This window comes from Garra rufa, chromosome 5, assembly GCF_049309525.1.
Source record: "Garra rufa chromosome 5, GarRuf1.0, whole genome shotgun sequence".
NCBI lineage: Eukaryota > Metazoa > Chordata > Actinopteri > Cypriniformes > Cyprinidae > Garra > Garra rufa.
The window spans coordinates 49,014,673-49,035,057 of NC_133365.1; positions in this window are offsets into that span (position 1 = coordinate 49,014,673).

A 20,385-nucleotide genomic window follows, 5' to 3' on the forward strand; every position below is an offset into this window, starting at 1 on the left:
GTGGACAGAACAACAAACTTAATTCAAGATTTATTTGCTTTTTAAAAAGTCTAAATCTGTTTACTGAAAAACAAGACAAATATTTAGCAGCAAAATGTTTTTTTTTTCTTTTCTCCTTGCAGTGTGAATCTGATAATGGATATAAACATGTTTTTATCTGAGCTGGATGGACATCCATCAGCACAGCACTGAACCAGAAACAGCAAAGGCAGATGATGCTTCCAAGCGTTTGTGATCCATTTGCATAAGGTAAACACTGACTAGTCAACTACATTTGTGGAAAACAAGTCGACAAGTAAAAATTAGTATTTGTGCAAGCCTTTTCATACACACACACACACACACACATGTTTGTTTTTGTGAAATGTGGGGACATTCCATAGACGTAATGGTTTTTATACTGTACAAACCGTACTTTCTATCACCCTACACCTTTCCTACACCTAAACCTAGCCCTCACAGGAGACTGTGCATATCTTTACATTCTCAAAAAAATGTATTCTGTATGATTTATAAGCCTTTTGAAAAGTGGGGACATGGGCAATGTCCTCATAAGTCACCCTCTCCTTGTAATACCTATGTCATACCCATGTTATTACACACATTTGTGTCCTGATATGTCACAAAAACATGCCCACACACACACACACACACACACACACCAAAATGCCAATTAGCAGGTTCTCCAGCTGGAGTGTATGTGTGGGACTGAGTGCAGTTGAGGTGTTGCTGATGTTTGAAATCTAGAAATGTTGAGAGGAGGGAGGCACAAGCTCACAATTAAAAATAGGCACTAAAATGTCGCCTTTGCCTGCACACTGGCTTTCAAATGCACACGTAAACCTGGGAGATGAAGAAGCCATATTTGGTCATTATTTCCCTTTACTACTCCCCTGACCTTAATTCATTAAAGTATGAAAATGGAGCCTGCTGGGATTCCATATGAAGCTGAATTACAGCTGATTTCGATGAGAAGGAAAGTGCATATGTGTGTCCGTGTGTGTGTGAGCGTGCTATAGCACCTGAAGGTGTGTTGACCCTCCGAGGCTAATTAAAACGTGGAAACTACGGGAACTCCTGTGGCTTTCAGAGAGCAGCTGGCATGAGCGACGAGGTGCACAAAGGAGATGCATGGGGTTTAAAAGGAGGCAGACTCACAGGGATGTATTAAACAAACATGCATACATGCACGTCCATGCAAACAGGAAAAGGGCCCTGTAGTGTCCATGCAGAGCGCTAAACTGGGGGATTGTAGGTGCTCACCTTACATATGCAGGTTGTGGGATCACAGGATTGGGAGGTGATGGAGTCAGGGATGATGAGAGCTGTTTCATAATGAACCAATTCACTGATATTAACATTCTGTCTGAGAATTACTTTTTCATATTCTGTAGGCCTGCCATTTGTTTACAAAAATTAACCTTTAAAATGAAACACTGAAAACTGTATAAATCATTTTAAATGCTGAATTTAGAGGTGAATTTAGACATCAAAATATTATAATGTGCAGTTTGAAAAATTAAAGATTACATTAAACTGTATTTAAACTGTATTTAATAGTGTTTTTTAACAAGTACGTATAAGCATTTGATTATAGCATAGGTGATCTAAATGTAAAAAAAATCAGCATGTAAGATTAAATATTATGTATAGAATGGAATAGAAAAAACACAGACAAACACATATTTTTATTAGCACGTTTTACCATTGGCTGATTTTTATTTTTAATGAATTAAAGTTTGTCTTTAAAAATTAATTAAAGATTTTAATATTAATTAATTTAAATATATAGGCAAAAAAAGAAAATGTACACATTATCATTCTGTTCAAAAGTTTTCACCCTCGGCTCTTAATGCATCACTTTTTCTTCTGGAGCATCAGTGAGCATTTGACCCTTCCTTAATAGTTACATATGAGTCCCTCAGTTGTCCTCAGTGTGAAAAGATGGATCTCAGAATCATACAGTCATTGTTGGAAAGGGTTCAAATACATAATAGCTGAAAAACCAAAAAAATTGTGGGACCTGTAGGATTTTTCTGAGGAACAGTGGGCAGTTCAACTGTTCAGGACAAACAAGGGACTCATGAACAACTATCACTAAACAAAAAAAAAAAAAAAAAAACACAGCTGTGAAATATTCAGGTAACTGCGCAGTATTAGGAATCAACCATATATAAACTTTTGAACGGGGTAATTTCTATAAATTCAGCTATTATTTTCTTTTGCAGACTATATGGAAACGTCTTATGTGAAATATATTATTCAGGTCCGTAATAAATAAAAAATAACATGCATTTTATATGATCCCTCTTATTTTGGTTAAAATAATTAAGATTTTGCAGATTCTGCAAGATGTATGTAAACTTTTGACCTCAACTGTATATATACATATGCATGCAATATAATAAAAACCTAAGAGTATATTTTCTACACCAATAGTAAGTCTGTTTTCTAATTTTTGGGACAATTTAAAAGATTTTTGTGGTCTTAATGTGTTTTATTGGTAAATTACAGGGCATTATGAAGGTAAATTGCTTGTGACTAGCATTTTATGATAACTACTCTGGCATACTGGCTCCACCTGTAGAATATCACATTTTTGCTCGTTACATTTACTCATATAATGTGAGCAGAATGATGATAGTTCTGGCTAATTTGGTGTAATTTCATTTAACTGGTTTCACAAATTGGCTATTTATGGAAGATTTCTAAGCAAAAATCAGTGTAAAGCTTGGGGCTTTTCCAACTTAGCGTACTGACATTTACAATGCGCCTTTCGGTTTTGGAGTGTGTGTGAGTGTGTGCGTCAGAGAGAGAGAGAAAGAGTATGCATGCATGCATGACCTCTATTCTGCCTCGGGTGACCTAGTTGGAAAATATATGAAGCATTTACATTCACCCACAGTGATTACTGGTACTTACACCACAAGCATTGATTCCAATACACACATTACATAAAACATGCACAAGCATACATACTGTAAACAGCACAAATCTGCATGCATGCTCAGTACATACTTTGTAAGTACATGCATCCATGATGATATTCAGATATTGTTATTTATTATGATTTTTACTAGTTTTGCATGCAAACTCCCAACTTAGTTTTGCACAGACTTGACATATAATCAGGAAATGGCTTTAAGATATATAGCCGTGCATGCATTCTAATAGGTATGCATGGACACAAATATGTCTCCAACTGCGGGAACATTATGGAAAATTATAGGTGTTAAGGGATATGAAGATGCAGTCTATTATGAGACGCCATGTGATCTCAAAGTGTTGTGAATGCAGATGGGCCAAAACAAGCAGTTGAATGCTCCACGGCAGATGGTTATGCGGTCAGTTCTCTCCCTGAACGCATCCTTCAGCTGTGCGATTCGCACAGTCTGAACAGTGTCAATAAAGTACAAAGACAGGAAGTTAGAGCAGGGTCATATGATGTAAAGATGCTTCTATCCACATTGACTCGAAAAATGGATTTTTGCTGCTTGGCCAGTTTGGTTAATTAAAATGAACTAATTCGACACAATTCTTTAAAGTTAATTTTATTGCATGCAGTCCATGTAAATTTAATTAATCCATTAGCATTGGGACTACATGATAATTTTGTTGGAAATTAGTTTACTCTAAAAAGACTTTAATCAGGCCGACACAGATATGTTGGAAATTGATATGAACGTCATGTGCTCTGACATATTGAGCAATGATGCTCACAGTAGCCTATGTATAGGCCAAATGTTTGAATCCAGCAGGAGTCTGTCTTCATTATGTTCCTTCTCTGTCCCATAGATAAATGCAATAATCCCTTCCCTCCAGCAAGCTGTCACTCACATGAGATCGCAGCAATTAGCAAAGAGCAATGATCCAGTCAATCCCCAGTGGACAAAATCAAGTGCTGCCCTACCATTTGTGTGTGTGTGTGTGTGTGTGTGTGTGTGTCCCCACAAGGATAGGAATACCAGTAGATTTTGACCTTGTGGGGACATTTCTCAGGTCCCCATGAGGAAACAGGCTTACAAATCATGCACAATGAATTTTTTTGATGAAGTAAAAGTATGCACAATCTCCTGTGAGGGCTAGGTTTAGGTGTAGGGTAGGTGTAGGGCGATAGAAAATACGGTTTGTACAGTATAAAAACCATTACGCCTATGGAATGTCCCCATAAAACATGTAAACCCAACATGTGTGTGTGTGTGTGTGTGTGTGTGTGTGTGTGGGCATGTTTTTGTGACATATCAGGACACAAATGTGTGTAATAACATGGGTATGACATAGGTATTACAAGGAGAGGGTGACTTATGAGGACATTGCCCATGTCCCCACTTTTCAAAAGGCTTATAAATCATACAGAATAAGTTTTTTTGAGAATGTAAAGATATGCACAGTCTCCTGTGAGGGCTAGGTTTAGGTGTAGGGAAGGTGTAGGGTGATAGAAAGTACGGTTTGTACAGTATAAAAACCATTACGTCTATGGAATGTCCCCACATTTCACAAAAACAAACATGTGTGTGTGTGTGTGTGTGTGTGTGTGTGTGTGTGTGTATGTGTGTGTGTGTGTGTGTGTGTGTGTGTGTGTGTTTGTTTGTTTGAAAAAAAAAACACCTAAAAAATGTACTTTGTAGATTGAAATCCCCTCCTTTACTGTTAGATCAAAACTTGGACTTACGTTTACAGTTGAGGTCAAAAGTTTACATACACCTTGCAGATAAGAGAGATCATACAAAATGCATGTTATTTATTATTTAGTACTGACTTGAATAAGATATTTCACATAAAATACGTTTACATATTGTCCACAAGTGAAAATAATAGTTGAATTTATAAAAAATGACCCTGTTCAAAAGTTTACTTGATTCTTACTGTGTTGTTACCTGAATGATCCACTGCTGTGTTTTTGTTTTTTGTTTTTTTAGTGATAGTTGTTCATGAGTCCCTTGTTGGTCCTGAACGGTTAAACTGCCCACTGTTCTTCAGAAAAATCCTTCAGGTCCCACAAATTCTTTGGGTTTTCAGCAGTTTTGTGTGTTTGAACCCTATCCAACAATGACTGTATGACTTTGAAATCCAACTTTTCACACTGAGGACAACTGAGGGACTCATATGCAACTATTACAGAAGGTTCTAGTGCTTACTAATCCTTCACGATACATGAAGACGGAAGTAGGGGTATAAACATTTGAACAGAATGAAGATGTGTACATTTTTCTTATTTTGCCTAAATATAATATTTTTTCCTTTAGTACTGCCCTTTAGAAGCTACAGAAGGTACTTACATGTTACCCAGAAGACAAAATAAGTTTAAATTACCATGAGTAACCAAAACCAAAAGTTTTCACCCCCTGGCTCTTAATGCATTTTGTTTCCTTCTGGAGCGTCAGTGAACGTTTGAACCTTCTGTAATAGTGGTATATGAGTCCCTTAGTTGTCCTCAGTGTGAAAAGATGGATTTCCAAGTCATACAGTCATTGTTGGAAAGGGTTCAAATACACAAATATGCTGAAAATAAAAGAATTTAACATGCTGATAAAAGATTTTTCTGAAGAACAGTGGGTAGTTTACCTGTTAACCCTGGTGAAAAAAACAGCTAAAACCAGCCTAGGCTGGTTGGCTGGTTTTAGCTGGTCAACCAGCCTGGTTTTAGCTGGTCATAGCTGGGCGGCAGGCTGGTTTTAGAGGGGTTTTGGCCACCAGCTAAAACCAGCCTGACCAGGCTGGGAGACCAGCTAAAACCAGCTACTTCCAGCTTAAACCAGCTAAGACCAGCCAACCAGCCTAGGCTGGTTTTAGCTGTTTTTTTTTTTTTTTCAGCAGGGAAGGATGTGCAAGGGAACAGCTATCACTAAACAAAACAAACAACAACAACAACAACAAAACAGTTGTGGATCATTCAGGTAACAACACAGTATTATAAATCAAGCGTATGTAAACTTTTGAACGGGGGTCATTTTTATAAATCAACTATTATACATATATCAACTACTATAGCAACTTATAATTTTTCTTGTGGACTATATGGAAATGTCTATTATGTGAAATATCATATTCAGATCAGTACTACATGAAAAATATAATGCATTTTGTATGATCCTGTAAATTGTTGGCATTTATACAGGTCTCACATTGTGGTTTACCTGCTAAACTTCCATTGTATTACTATAAATTATCTGTACTTTTATTCAGCAAGGATGCATTAATTTATTTAAAGTGACTGTAAAGACATAAATATTACCATGTTCCACATATAATGTAATAAAAAAATATCATATTTCAAATAAATGCCATTCTTTTGAACTTTCTATTCATCAAAGAATGCAGAAAAAATATCAAATGGTTTCCACAAAAATATTAAGCAGCACAACTGATTTTAAAATTTGTTATAATAAATGTTTGTTGGGCAACAAATTTGCATATTAGAATTAGAATGGAGTATCATGTGACACTGAAGAAGTAATGCTGCTGAAAATTAGTTTTGCATCACAGGAATAAATTATATTTTAAAATATTTTCCAAGAGAAAACAATTATTGTAAAAATATTTCATAATATTTACTGTATTGTTGATCAAATAGATGCAGCGTTGGTGAGCATAAGTGACTTTTAACTGTACTGTTAGCATTTCAGTATTGGCATTCAAGATACATAAACAATAATGACTTAAATTTTGGCCTGTGCTTTGTATAAAGCTATTATATGTCTTGAATTGTATGGGCAACTTTGTAACGTATAGTGTGTTTTTCTTTTTCCTCATTGCAGGACAGAAGACATTCACGATGAAATGTAAAAGATCTCTGTATAAATTCATTCGAAAATCTCCTGTTGTGTTTCACAGAAAAGTAAAAGCAAGTAAATAATGAAAGATTTTTAATTTTGGGTAAACCATACAATTGCATGAAAAAGTTTTTGTTAGACTTTTTTATTTTTTTAAGGATTTCTTTTTATTCTTATTCTTTTCTAGTCTTCACAGCGCATCAAAAATACCTGTGCACGTGTGTGTCGTGTGAAAATAAAGATGTCGTGAACCCTCCTTAGCAGATAATGTTAGTCAAACACGTCTGCCCACAAGATGCCAAACCTCATCGCTCAATAAATTAGCAGCCAGCTGCCTGCGAAGTGCCAAAGGAAAGTGAGTAACAAAGTCTTCACATGAGCGAATGCTTCTTCGACACGTCTTTGTTACCCCAGAAACATCAAGAGTAGAAAAGCCTCTCAAAGCAAACCTGACACCACACCTACCTTCAAAAGGAATATCTAATCAGCGCAGCGTGTAGACTGCCATTTGCCTTCCATCTTTCCTCCGAATGCACACCCACTCACGATCCCCCTCCGTTTTTTAGTCAGCGAGCATTTCTCCACATAATTCTTTCTCTTTCCAATCAAACATTTCTTTCTCTCACTCTTTAAATATTTATCACAGAGCCCACAAGGACTGTGTCAGAGGTGTCATTGCATGCTCTGGATCAAATCAACATCCATTTTCCATTCAGGCCTGTTGAGAAACACACTGGCTGGGAGAGAATTGGGGTCCCGCCGAGCCAAGCGCGGTGGGAGTCCATTCGGAGACACACTGGTTATGTGAACGGCCCCTTCGGCTCGACCGCCTGCCTGCGCGCCGGCCCTTTAAGAGCCGAGCGCTCTGCGCCGTGACCGCAGTCCCCGGAGATGACAGGCTGTAATCCTGCTAAACAAATAGACTCTGGGAAGAGAGTGAGAGGAACAGAGGACAGGGCATGGCACATCTGTCTCTGGTCTATGGCAAATCCCTCAGTTGAGATCCAGTGAAGGATCACTGGTTATATAGAGAGAGATATACAGCATAAGGACAGGGATGTAGAGACACGCTTTCTACTTGGCAGTATTTCACTGTTTACGATGTGTTTGGAGGTCAAACTGGTTCAGTGAACGTCGAACACCATGTTTGTTTCATGACTTCATGATTTAAAGGGTTATTTATTGATTTTTAAATGGTTTACCCAAAAATGAAAGTCCTGTCATCGTATACTCGCACCTCTTGTCATTCCAAACCCATTAAGAGCGGCTCTTTTAGGAAATGTTTCCTACTCTGGTAGGAAATTTACAAAAAATCATCATGAATTATGATCTAATATCCTAATGATTTTTGGCTTCAAAGAAGATCGATAATTTTGACCCATACAATGTATTGTTGGCTATTGCTACAATATACCCATGCTACTTACTTAGGAGTTTTCCTGCGGAAATATTGTGTTCAAATATTGTGTTAAATTATTGTTTGTAATATAAAAGTATTGAAAACTGTTTTGCAAGTGAATGCATAGTTTCTTTGGGGGAACACAGAACTTTTCGCAAGAAAACATAAAAGTTCGGGAAAACACAGACGTTTCGTAGTATCAAAATACATTTTTTTCTCTTGTTTAAATTTTTCCCCATCACCCTGTCCATTTAATGTAGAGGGAAAATTATAATATTTTAATGCATTTGCATCTGTTTTCAGAACTTTTGCATTCTCTCACAAAAACATTGCATTTCCAAAGATTCTTTGTGTTTAATCACAAGACTTTTGTGTTATAAAAAACTGTATTTTTAAAGGGGTCATTGGATGCCCGTTTTCCACATGTTGATTCTTCATGGTCATAACAAAAAATCTGTAACATACTTTGGTTAAAATTTGTCAGTGGTAGTGTAAAACAACATCCTTTTTTACCTTGTCAAAAACGGCTCCATTCACAGCATCCTGTTTCGGTGCATGTCCCTTTAAATGCTAATGAGCTCTGCTTACCCTGCTGAGTTGGGTGATGAGCCATTCTCTGAGACTGTTAACTTAAGACGCAATTGTTGAAAAAAAAACTTCCTAACTAGCACATTATTAGAAAAAGGCAATTTGCAAAGATTCATAAAAAAAACCCTTATACTTACTTTTTCTGTCGGTGAAGCTGGATCACGCTTGATTCGCACAAACATGGATGCATTTAGGTAGATCAGGGGCTGCATTCCCTTCAAAAACAAAAGTACCTCTGCGTCTTCAGCAGCTTAGATGTCTGGAGTAAATGAAACTGCTATGTTCATTATTACATCCAACAACGAAACACCTCCGCTGCTTAAGAGACATTCTTGTCTACTCCTGCTGCGGCATCGAAACAATGGCAAACTGTTCACAGCTCACTCAGGGCGGGTCTGAGCTAAAATGCCAGTGTCAATCAACAGTTGTGGGAGGGGCCTGTCTGTGTGACATCACTCAGCCAAGCATCTGTGAACGGCTTGATTTGAGAAAGGTCATATGATTTATGGGGATTAAAAAAAAAAAAACACTGGGTGTATTTATATAATTATAGCGTGGTTGTGTACACACACTGCCAACACACATTTCAGTTCAAACAACATGAAAAATTGATGCAAATTGATTTTGCATCTGAGGCCCAGCTTAATACTTTTGCGAGTAAACGTATTAAAATTTCTTTACAAAACCCACGTTTTACATCAGAATGCAATGTTTCAATGCTTTTGCTTACTCTAGCAAAAACACTGGATTTCTCTGAGAAACTTTGTGTTTTTAATACTTAAGTGAGCAAACACAAAGTTTAGTTTATATGGCAAAAACTCAGTCGTTTTACAACAAAATACAATTTATATGAACAAACACAATGTTTCTTGGGGGAACACAAAGGTTTTGTGAGAAACTAAAAAAGCATTGTCCTCCTATCTAATTTTTTTTTTCTCATCACCCTGTTCCTTAGGGCCTCCTTATAAAACTTAATGTCTATTGACAGTCCGTGGCTGTTGATTTCCACAGACAATAAAAATGAACGTGTGCTAACAGTTAATGTGTACGCTTACAATGGGTGCAACTCAGCTCAATTATCTTTCATTGTAAGTACATTATTGTAAAAGAGTTTCCTGTTTGTTCTTTACGAACAGAGGATTGAATTGAACACCATATTGTCTGTGGTAATCAACAGCATGCTACAGCTGCTGTCCATAGACATTAAGTCGAAAATTATTTTTCCAATAACAAGCATTACCCACATCCTAGTTCAATCCTTTCTTAAATTACCTGGTATATTACACCAACTGAACCCATATGAATGTTTGCTATTTACTTGGTGTACCTGCTAGTTCATTGATTGTTATATATGACCAGATAAACATGAATATTTGCTTGTGGCAAATCCATAATCTGCCTGCAGGTCTGGTACACAGGCTTGCACTTATACTCCTGATAGTTAAAGGTCAGCAGAGACTGTCATGCGGTTTTGGAGCAATTTTCCATGTGAAGATCTTATTGCGGTTTCAATCATGGGTGTATGAATTAAAGTTATAGATCCATGTAAAATGAAAATGTGTTGAAAGTTTACTCACCATCAGGCCATCCAAGATGTACAAGAGTTTGTTTCTTCATCAAAACAAATTTGGAGAAATTTAGCTTTACTGTACGTCAGTTGCTCAGCATTGAATGGGTGCCATCAGAATGAGAGTCCAAACAGCTAATAAAAACATCACAATAATGCACACGTAATCCACACCACTCCAGTCCGTCAGTTAACATAGTGTGAGGTGAATAGTGTTGTTTGTAAGAAGAAAAATCCATCATTAATGCATTTTAACTTTAAAGCATTGCGGTTTGAAGTTGAAAAACACACAGCTTGTCACTTCACAAGATGTTAAATGATGGACTGAAGTTGTGTGGATTATTATGCTGTTTTTATCAGCTGTTTGGACTCTCATTCTGATGGTACCCATTCACTGTAGAGAACCACTGATAAGCAAGTGATGTAATGCTACATTTCTCCAAATCTGAAAAACTCATCTGAGTCTTGAATGTTCTAAGGGTAAATTTTCAACAAATTTTCATTTTTTAGGTGAACTATTCCTTTAAAGTTGTATAGAAGTGTTACAACTTTAATTGGTTTATTTAACTATCAATGCAACTGGTCGCCAAAGGCTTCTGCTTGGTTTTAAAACCAAAACTTTACATAGCCGCCATGCAAAGCTCTAATATTATTATTTAAAAATGGAGAAATGAACTTGGATATTGCTAAAACACAGTTGAAATGGTTGCTACACCTATAGTTTCTATGGCAGTGATCTAGATGAAACTCTTTTTCTTCATTTGCATAAATCAACTAGGGCGAAGTCTCAGTAAGTTAAGCAGAACTTTTGAGCAAAGCCATTTTCTATAAACCATGTACTTTTGTGCAGAGCACACAGTGAAATGTTTGATCGAGAACTCTGATTCATTTTTCATGAATTTTGTGGCTCCAGTTGTAAATTGTAAAACACCTTGCTGTGAGAGAAGGGGTGTGGGAGTAATTTGCTTTTGAGTGTTCACTAGTGCCACTTTACACTGAGTGTCCAAAATCAGCCGAGGTGTCCTTAACACTAGGCCCTGAATGTTTCCTTATAATCCTCTGTAAGGATTGCAGGGCCATTACGAATTGACTGTTTGTTCTGTTTCCAAGGTCTCCTTCACAGGGCTTTAGGAGATTCTCAACACCATGACTTGCGGTTACCTCGTGACACTGAAAATGATATTTTAGATTCATTTTTCATGCACCAATTTTACAGTACATGCAAATGGTGTCGTGACAGATGGATTTTCAGGTGGAAAAGATACAAAACACAAACAATAAGCCACAAAATGCCAACAGGACTGCAAATGCTATGAAAGATTTATTGGTTGATATTTCTGAAATATTCATGTGCTGCTTAATAGGAACTATGTAAGAGTAAACTTTTTGACTGAAATCAATGTAAAATGCAAGTTGCAGCCCAACTTAGTGTCATATATCATAGTGAAACAGAAAAATTGTGAATGTGAAAATTGGATATAGATATTTGGCTTTTTGGTTAACTTTATCCAAAAGCCTGCTTGTGTTGCTTGTACTTTTAAACAAGTTGACAGTTGTGTTCTTAAATTAATTCATTGGCGTTTTATGCATCAGCAAATCAAGACAGTGGCTAAACTTCACAAGATGAAAAACTTCCGATTCTGAATAAGTTATACAAAGCCAGCAACACTACAACACTTCCATCCCATTATAATCACTGAAGCTGTCACTGTGATTTTACACGCGCCTGTTTAAGGCCTGTGGTTCAGCGCGAGATCTCGGACTGAACGTGAGAAGAGTTATGGACTCCTGCAAATGATCATGTAATCAACAAAGCTGCTACTGCTACACATCTCTTATTTACACCATGTCTGCTCTTTGTTGATTATAATGGGAGCATTGCTGTTTAGATGCGGCACTCGCTTGCAGAACATGTTGCTCTCTTCTGCAGGCCAGCGGTGTGACCTCTAATGAATCCAAAAAAATTCCAAATTACTTTTCCCTTTGGTCCTAAGACTACGTTTTGAGTGTATCATTTTCTTTCAGTACTATTTTTATGTGTCACTGCTAACATAAGCACACATCTGTCGATCAGGGGTGCGTTTCTCAAAAGCAACTATGGTTGCAAGTTCTGTCATTACCATTAGAGTGTAATGGAACTTGCAATAGTTAGCTAATGATGCTTTTGGGAAATGCATCCCAGCTCGCTTAACTCGTTCGTTAAAGATTTGAATTGTGTTGTCTGTGTTTACGTGTTTGTTTTTTTCGAAAAGGGAAATGCAAATGGGGATTAGAATGGTTGTTATGGACCTGATTCTACATAAGATCTCTTTACAACATTTGTGTTGTCTGTAACTTGATTCATACACAGTATTGATAGGAAGATAAAAGATAGTCTAAATTTACTGACATGATATCTGAATCTCATTTAGCAAAGTGAAATAACTTTGTCCTTTATTTCGTTTATTTGAGCAGAGTTAAATGGTATATTTTAAATATCAAGCCAATGATGAATTAAGACAAACATAATTGATTTAAGTGAAATGATTTTAGTTCACCTCCCCAGTGTTTTATTCATTTGTCGTGTAACACTTGCACATTCATGAATGACCCATCACTACAATGGGCATAAAATTATAGAAACCAATTTCCGCCAACCAATCAGTTAGGAAAATAATTGCAGATTTTTAGCTCACAATTCTGAGTTTTTTCTCACATTTCTAAGTTTTGCAAGACTTCTAAGAAATGCAAGATATAAACTTGCAGTTTTGTTGAAAAGTCTGAATTGTGAGATACAAACTTTTGAAAGGAAAACAAATCAGAATTTCAAGTTGTTTGCAGTGAATAAAACTTTATAATATTTCACTTAATTATACATTTAGTCAGGAATTATAGTTTGGAAAAAGGTCCAACTAGTAAAATGTGTACAACTTATATCACAGTAACACAATAATAACTAATGTAAGTAGACTAATAAAAAAGACTTACTCATGTAAATGATATCCTCTGCTGGATCAAGCCGCCGCATCCTTCTTCCAAGATAAATGAAAAGCTAAATCCTCTCAGCACGTCTTCTTCTAAGGTAAATTCTGTCTTGTTCCTCTTTTTCCAGAAATGAAATAGCTAAGATGAAAAGTCTTGCTGCTTTGTTTACGGAGGTGATGTGGGCATTTACATGTTGCACATCTCACATGTACTATCAAAAGTGAAAGTAGCTTGTGAACATGATCACATTAGAGATAATGAAGTTATCGGGAAAGACTGAACATTGTGTTGGTTTCATATGGATTACTTTATCTCTCATATCTCTCATGTCTGTGTGTCAAGTATTCACTGACTTTCAGTTCATTTTAGTATTGCATTTCAAAAAGATACGCGTGGAGACTGAGATGACTAAAAGCGCAGTTTTTTTTCTTTATTTTACAAAAGTACAATGTTGCTATTGTGAGTGTACACAAATAAAAGTAGACCCTTTACAGATTTAAATGATGTATTACTCATGTCTGATCAAAATTGATGGAGCATTTTAACTTCTTTTCGCTTTTAAACTATGTTTTATAGTTAAATGCAAGCGGCAGCGCTGGTATCCGTTAATCCCAGGAGGTTAATTTCATGGCGGGGGAAAAAAACCTAAATTGCTAGATAGAACTGCAAATGCGAAAAAAGCTAAAATTCAAAGTTTTTATCTCACAATTCCAACTTCTTTTCTCAGATTAGAATAGAGTCCGAATTGTTAGGAAAAAAAAGTTTTTCATTTTTTTCTTCCAAGATGTTCTCTTTTTTCTTCAGTCGAAAAGAAATTAAAGTTTTTGAGGAAAAATTAATTAATCTCATTTATCATAAATACAATGCAATCAATCTGTGAACGCCGTGAATTAAACATTCTTTGAACGTTTAAACGCTAACATTTAAATTATGCATTGAATGTTCAAAAGGCATGTTTGCTAGAATTTCACTTAACATACGAACATTAATCACACAGGCAATGCATTTAGGGAACAAATGCTGCATCTATCTTGTCTTGTTAAAGTGCTGCATTTGCATTTCTTTCATTGATGATGGTGTTTAATGCATCACATAATGCATTGATTTGGCTAAGCAAATGAGTTGTGTGCAGAATAATAACCGCAGAGCACCCGGGGGGCCTGAAGTCTGTTTCTAAGGGACAGATTCAACTGCTGGTCAGACCTGAGTGCTTTCTAACTAGCATTTTATCAATGCTTTCTTTTCCAGCGAGCACTTGTTTGAGTTTGCTGTTCCCGGCATTGACTCTGAGCAATGGACTGTAAAGATCCCATTTTAAAAATAGCGGAGGAAAAAAGGTTTAAGTGGAAAAGAAATCATTGTGACACATTAGTGTTGGTTTTACAGTGTTATTGTTGTGTTCATGCCTTTTTCCAGAAGCTTCTAGGCTCTGGCGAGGGAAAAAACTTTTTGAATGCCTGATGCCAGGCAAGGATCTACACTAGTTTTATAATCAAAACAAGTAATACATGACCTCTGTGTGCAGGTTTGGTGTTGTTATGAATGTTGAAAGTTCAGAAGTTGAAAATCTGGGATTCAAAACCTTATTTAAACCAAATAATAATATAAACCTAAAGATTTAGGATTTTTAAAAATGAAAAACAGTAAATTTATGACATTGATGGTTAAATAATATTTCAGATACGGGTGATATACTGAATAAGACACTGAATAAGACACTCAAAAAGTAATTCAAATAAAATATTATTCAAATTGGGTCAAAAGTTTAGAATAATTAAGATTTATTAATATTATTAAAAGAAGTCTCTTCTGCTCACCAAAGCTTCTATTTGATCAAAAATACAGTAAAAACAGTAATATTGTGAAATATTATAACTTTAATAGTTGAAAATATTTTAAAATGTAACTTATTCCTGTGTAAATAGTTTACAATGTGGGGTTAGTTTTCCTCCTATTTCAAAGAAATGCTGTTCATCAGATTATTATAAACAATGTTAAGACAAAAAATATTAAGTTATAAAACTGTTATCAACATTGATAATGATAAAAAAAACCATTATCAATAACTAAGCACCAATAATTGATGAAATTGAGCACTAAATAAGCATATTAAAATCATTTCTGAAGGATCATGTGACACTGAAGATTGGATGAATAAATTACATTTTGGAGGAATAAGTACATTTTAAAACATGTAAACTCTAATATAATACTAATATAAAACTCTTTTAAATTTAATCATATTTTAACAATATTACTGTAATTTTTTTAAATCAAATAAATGAGCGTTAGAGACCAAAAATAATAATAATTTGAAAAAAAAAACTATTTTTTTATTATGAAAACTGCATCATTAAATTAAAATGTATATATATATATATATATATATATATATATATATATATATATATATATATATAATTTTCACCAGACATTTGGACATTTGGTGAATTTATGACATTGACGGTTAAATAATATTTCAGATAATACAGTATTTGTAGGGTGACATACTGAATAAGACACTCAAAAAGTACATAAATAAATAAAAAATCATTCAAAAGTTCAAAAGTTTAGAATAATTAAGATTTATTAATATTATTGAAAATTGAAAATTACTGAATTATTAAAAGTCCCTTTTGCAAAAATACAGTAAAACATTTCATTGCTGTCATTAAAGGACATGCTGAGATCATTTCAGTAATCGTCTTGTTAACTCAGGTGAGAATGTTGACGAGCACAAGGCTGGAGATCATTATGTCAGGCTGATTGGGTTAGAATGGCAGACTTGACATGTGTTGCATAAAAATGGCTTCACAGGCAAGGATATTGTGGCTACTAAGATTGCACCTAAATCAACAATTTATAGGATCATCAAGAACTTCAAGGAAAGAGGTTCAATTCTTGTTAAGAATTCTTCAGGGCGTCCAAGAAAGTCCAGCAAGCGCCAGGATCGTCTCCTAAAGAGGATTCAGCTGCAGGATCGGAGTGCCACCAGTGCAGAGCTTGCTCAGGAATGGCAGCAGGCAGGTGTGAGCGCATCTGCACGCACAGTGAGGCCAAGACTTTTGGAAGATGGCCTGGTGTCAAGAAGGGCAGCAAAGAAGCCACTTCTCTCCAAAAAAAAAACATCAGGGACAGATTGATCTTCTGCAAAAAGTATGGCGAATGGACTGCTGAGGACTGGGGCAAAGTCATATTCTCCGATGAAGCCTCTTTCCGATTGTTTAGGGCATCTGGAAAAAGGCTTGTCCGGAGAAGAAAAGGTGAGCGCTACCATCAGTCCTGTGTCATGCCAACAGTAAAGCATCCTGAGACCATTCATGTGTGGGGTTGCTTCTCATCCAAGGGAGTGGGCTCACTCACAATTTTGCTCAAAAACACAGCCATGAATAAAGAATGGTACCAAAACACCCTCCAACAGCAACTTCTTCCAACAATCCAACAACAGTTTGGTGAAGAACAATGCATTTTCCAGCACGATGGAGCACCGTGCCATAAGGCAAAAGTGATAACTAAGTGGCTCGGGGACCAAAACGTTGACATTTTGGGTCCATGGCCTGGAAACTCCCCAGATCTTAATCCCATTGAGAACTTGTGGTCAATCCTCAAGAGGAGGGTGGACAAACAAAAACCCACTAATTCTGACAAACTCCAAGAAGTGATTATGAAAGAATGGGTTGATATCAGTCAGGATTTGGCCCAGAAGTTTATTGAGAGCATGCCCAGTCGAATTGCAGAGGTCCTGAAAAAGAAGGGCCAACACTGCAAATACTGACTCTTTGCATAAATGTCATGTAATTGTCGATAAAAGCCTTTGAAACGTATGAAGTGCTTGTAATTATATTTCAGTACATCACAGAAACAACTGAAACAAAGATCTAAAAGCAGTTTAGCAGCAAACTTTGTGAAAACTAATATTTGTGTCATTCTCAAAACTTTTGGCCACGACTGTACATGCAGGTCTGATAAACTGTGTTGAGACATGACTGATGGTTTTTGTCTGCTGTGGATTATTGTATTGATAGGCTTATGTCTGCGGATAGTGATACTTTCAATCTTTTCAGTATGCTTTCTTGTCTTTGCTGTGTACTACTTTTATTGTTTTGCAGCTGACCAGGGGCGGCTGGCCCATGGTGGGCGATAGTGCATCGCCCTTCTTGAGCCACACGAAAAAAGAGAGGAGAAAAAGACTCTTATTTTGCTAGTCCTAGTCTGCATATTACGGTACAATCAGCAGCCTGAATGTCACTTTCCAACCTAAAACCCCGCCCCCTTGGGGCGATCTCAGTCAGATTGAAAATCGCCCCAGCCGGTCTCATAGAGTTATATTGTGAGATTTTTTTTTTCAAATTTTGAACCCTACAATGCATTTCAATGGGCACCGGGAGGGCTCGCCCCAACGTGATTTCGTAATACGCACTGATGCGTGCTCGAAGATGTACAGCACGCACGCGTGTAGCGAGACGTCTGAATGCATCGGCCATGCTTTCAATGGAGAGGGAACTTGTCAGGAACATGCCTGATTTTAATGAGAGGGTAATTGATCACTTTGCCTGCTTAAAAGAGAAGCGAGCAAAATTTCAATACAAGTGATGTGTGTTATTAAATGGTGAATTGTTTATGTTATCGCGGCCGTAGCCAGCTATGAGGTCACCGAGGTCCGGACCTCGGTCATTTTTTATATTCAAAAATAAAATGTCAAGCTCTTCGAATGATTATTTAGCCGTTTAAACCACCTCATATCACATGAGTGTTTGCTGCGAGAAGCTAGCGCAGTGAAAGGGGCTTGAGAACGCGTTGAGTGAGAGCGCGGGTACAGCGGCCTCCGTTTGTTGCCAGATCCACCTATTATAGGTGTTTTTTGACTCGTTTGTCCAATTTAGTGTGACACTTTGGGACGTTTATAAAGTGGAAAGTTGAACGTTAGTTTTATGTCAGTGTCATTATTCTAACGTTATTTTTATAACTTGTTATAAAATAAAAATTCCCTCAGCTAAAAAAAAACGAACTTTCCATGTAAGACATTATACTGAATAAAAAATCTTTCACAATCATCTACATGTCTGTCTATTTTGAAGTTTAGGCTATATGTAGTGCATTTGTGGGTGTTATTATAGCACAATTCTTAACACCTCACTAATTTTCAAACCCTGGTTATGGCCTTGTATGTTATGTTGTATTCTCCAAATGTTGAATTTTAAATAGTTGTATTGATTGCATATTGGCAGCCAAATTTATACTGAATATGTTCTGGAAAGATTTGATTAATTACAGTTTTAATATGAGAAATAAAAAGTCTTTAATTGTAAAGCAGTATGGCTTTTTTTTTTTTTTTTACTCTTAGAGGGCAAACTAGTTGATGACAATGTGTCTCTTGATGGCCATGGTGGAAGTGTTTCAGTGTATTTTAGGCCATTGCGATAAATTTAATATAGCTATTCAAAATACTGTACAGTTTGTACAATTCATGCCTGATGTTGCCATCTAGGAACAGGGAAACCAAATCAAACAATGCAATGTAATGCTGTAAAGTTGGCTATCTGAATTTTATCATAATTTTACCCATTAAAGCGGTTATCTTTGCCAAAATCGGAACAGTTGCCCCCCCAGAGATATTTGTCAGGAGCCGCCACTGCAGCTGACCTAAATGTGTCAAGAGCTAATCGGAAATGAACATTTGGAAAATGCTTGATGAGGTAAGCAGTTTACCTCATAAGAAAATAAAAGACAGATATTTCTTTACCTGCAGTAACTGGATTACATATTTTTATGGAGTACCGTGGAAGCAAGATAAGTATTTTTGTTTATGCCTAAATATGAAGAAAATGCTGATTTTCAGGAACCTTTCCATCAAAGGTGATTAGAATGACTTACACAGGCGTGTACAAAATTTGTATTGTTTGCAAAATTGGCAGCCTTGTTCTCTCTACCCACTGAGGAACAATCTTACTCATATAAACCACCGGAACATTTGCCTGCTTGGCAAACAGTAATTATTTGCTTGGATTATTCTTAGCGTACATTGTTTTCCAAACAGTTTAAGTGTATTTCGCCCTCTCTGTCCAGAGAGAGAGGCACAATTTTGACTGGCTTTGACACCAGATCACACAGGGTGACTGAAGGTAAAAGCAGCTTCAAGGAAAGTTCACAATGTTACGGATTATACGGATAATCCTCCGGAATCATCCAAACAGAGAGGCTGATTTGATAAACGAACATCAACCCAGAAAGCACTTAAGGACAACCTGGTCGATCTCACAGGTCAAGCTCACTGTGATCCATAATTACGCCACCAACTATTAGGCCAGTTAGACATTTTCCAGAACAGATTAGCTAGATGTTTTCCGGGATAGGGATTACGGAATACACTATCATTAAAACTGAAACAGTGAGACGGATATACAGTGGGACAGTGAAACGCAGTGAATGGCCTTAAATGATGTCTGTGTGTGAGGTTAAAAGGAAAGCTCGAGGGAGAATCACTTTTTTTCCTTTTAAAAAGATAAGCTCAGGGCGGTCTTTCATTAGGAGCACGGCCGCTGTGTGATTTAATCTGGCTTTAATCTCTGCCGCATATGGTCTCCTCCATCAAGGACAACATGGAGATAGATGGCAGTGCAACCATCAGCATGCATGAATCTAATAAGGATGACAAAATATTTATGTGGTATATTGGTTCTTATACTGTAACAACACTGTGTTTAAAGATAATCTACAGTATGCTTATAAGATTTTATACTGAAAATTGGCCGCTATTAAAAGCTATGAGGTATACAATATTTTGTGGTATATTGAGCTATCCAAAACTTCCAGTAGGATTTTGAATTATTATAAGTTGATTAACTGAAATTAATCAATTCATTGAGTTTAAGATTTTCATTTTTCTGGATTCCTTTTTTTTTTTTTTTCCCCTCTTCTGTTCTGGTTTCCCTGGTTTTAATTTGTCCAAAATATGTTTTTTAAATGGTTACATTAAAAATAAAAATAAAAATAATCAAAAAGCATCTAATGGAATCATGAAACATACACAATTTCTGTTTTAAATTTTTTTGCATCCTTTTTTTTTCCTGCCCAAATTGCTATTTTTTTCTGTT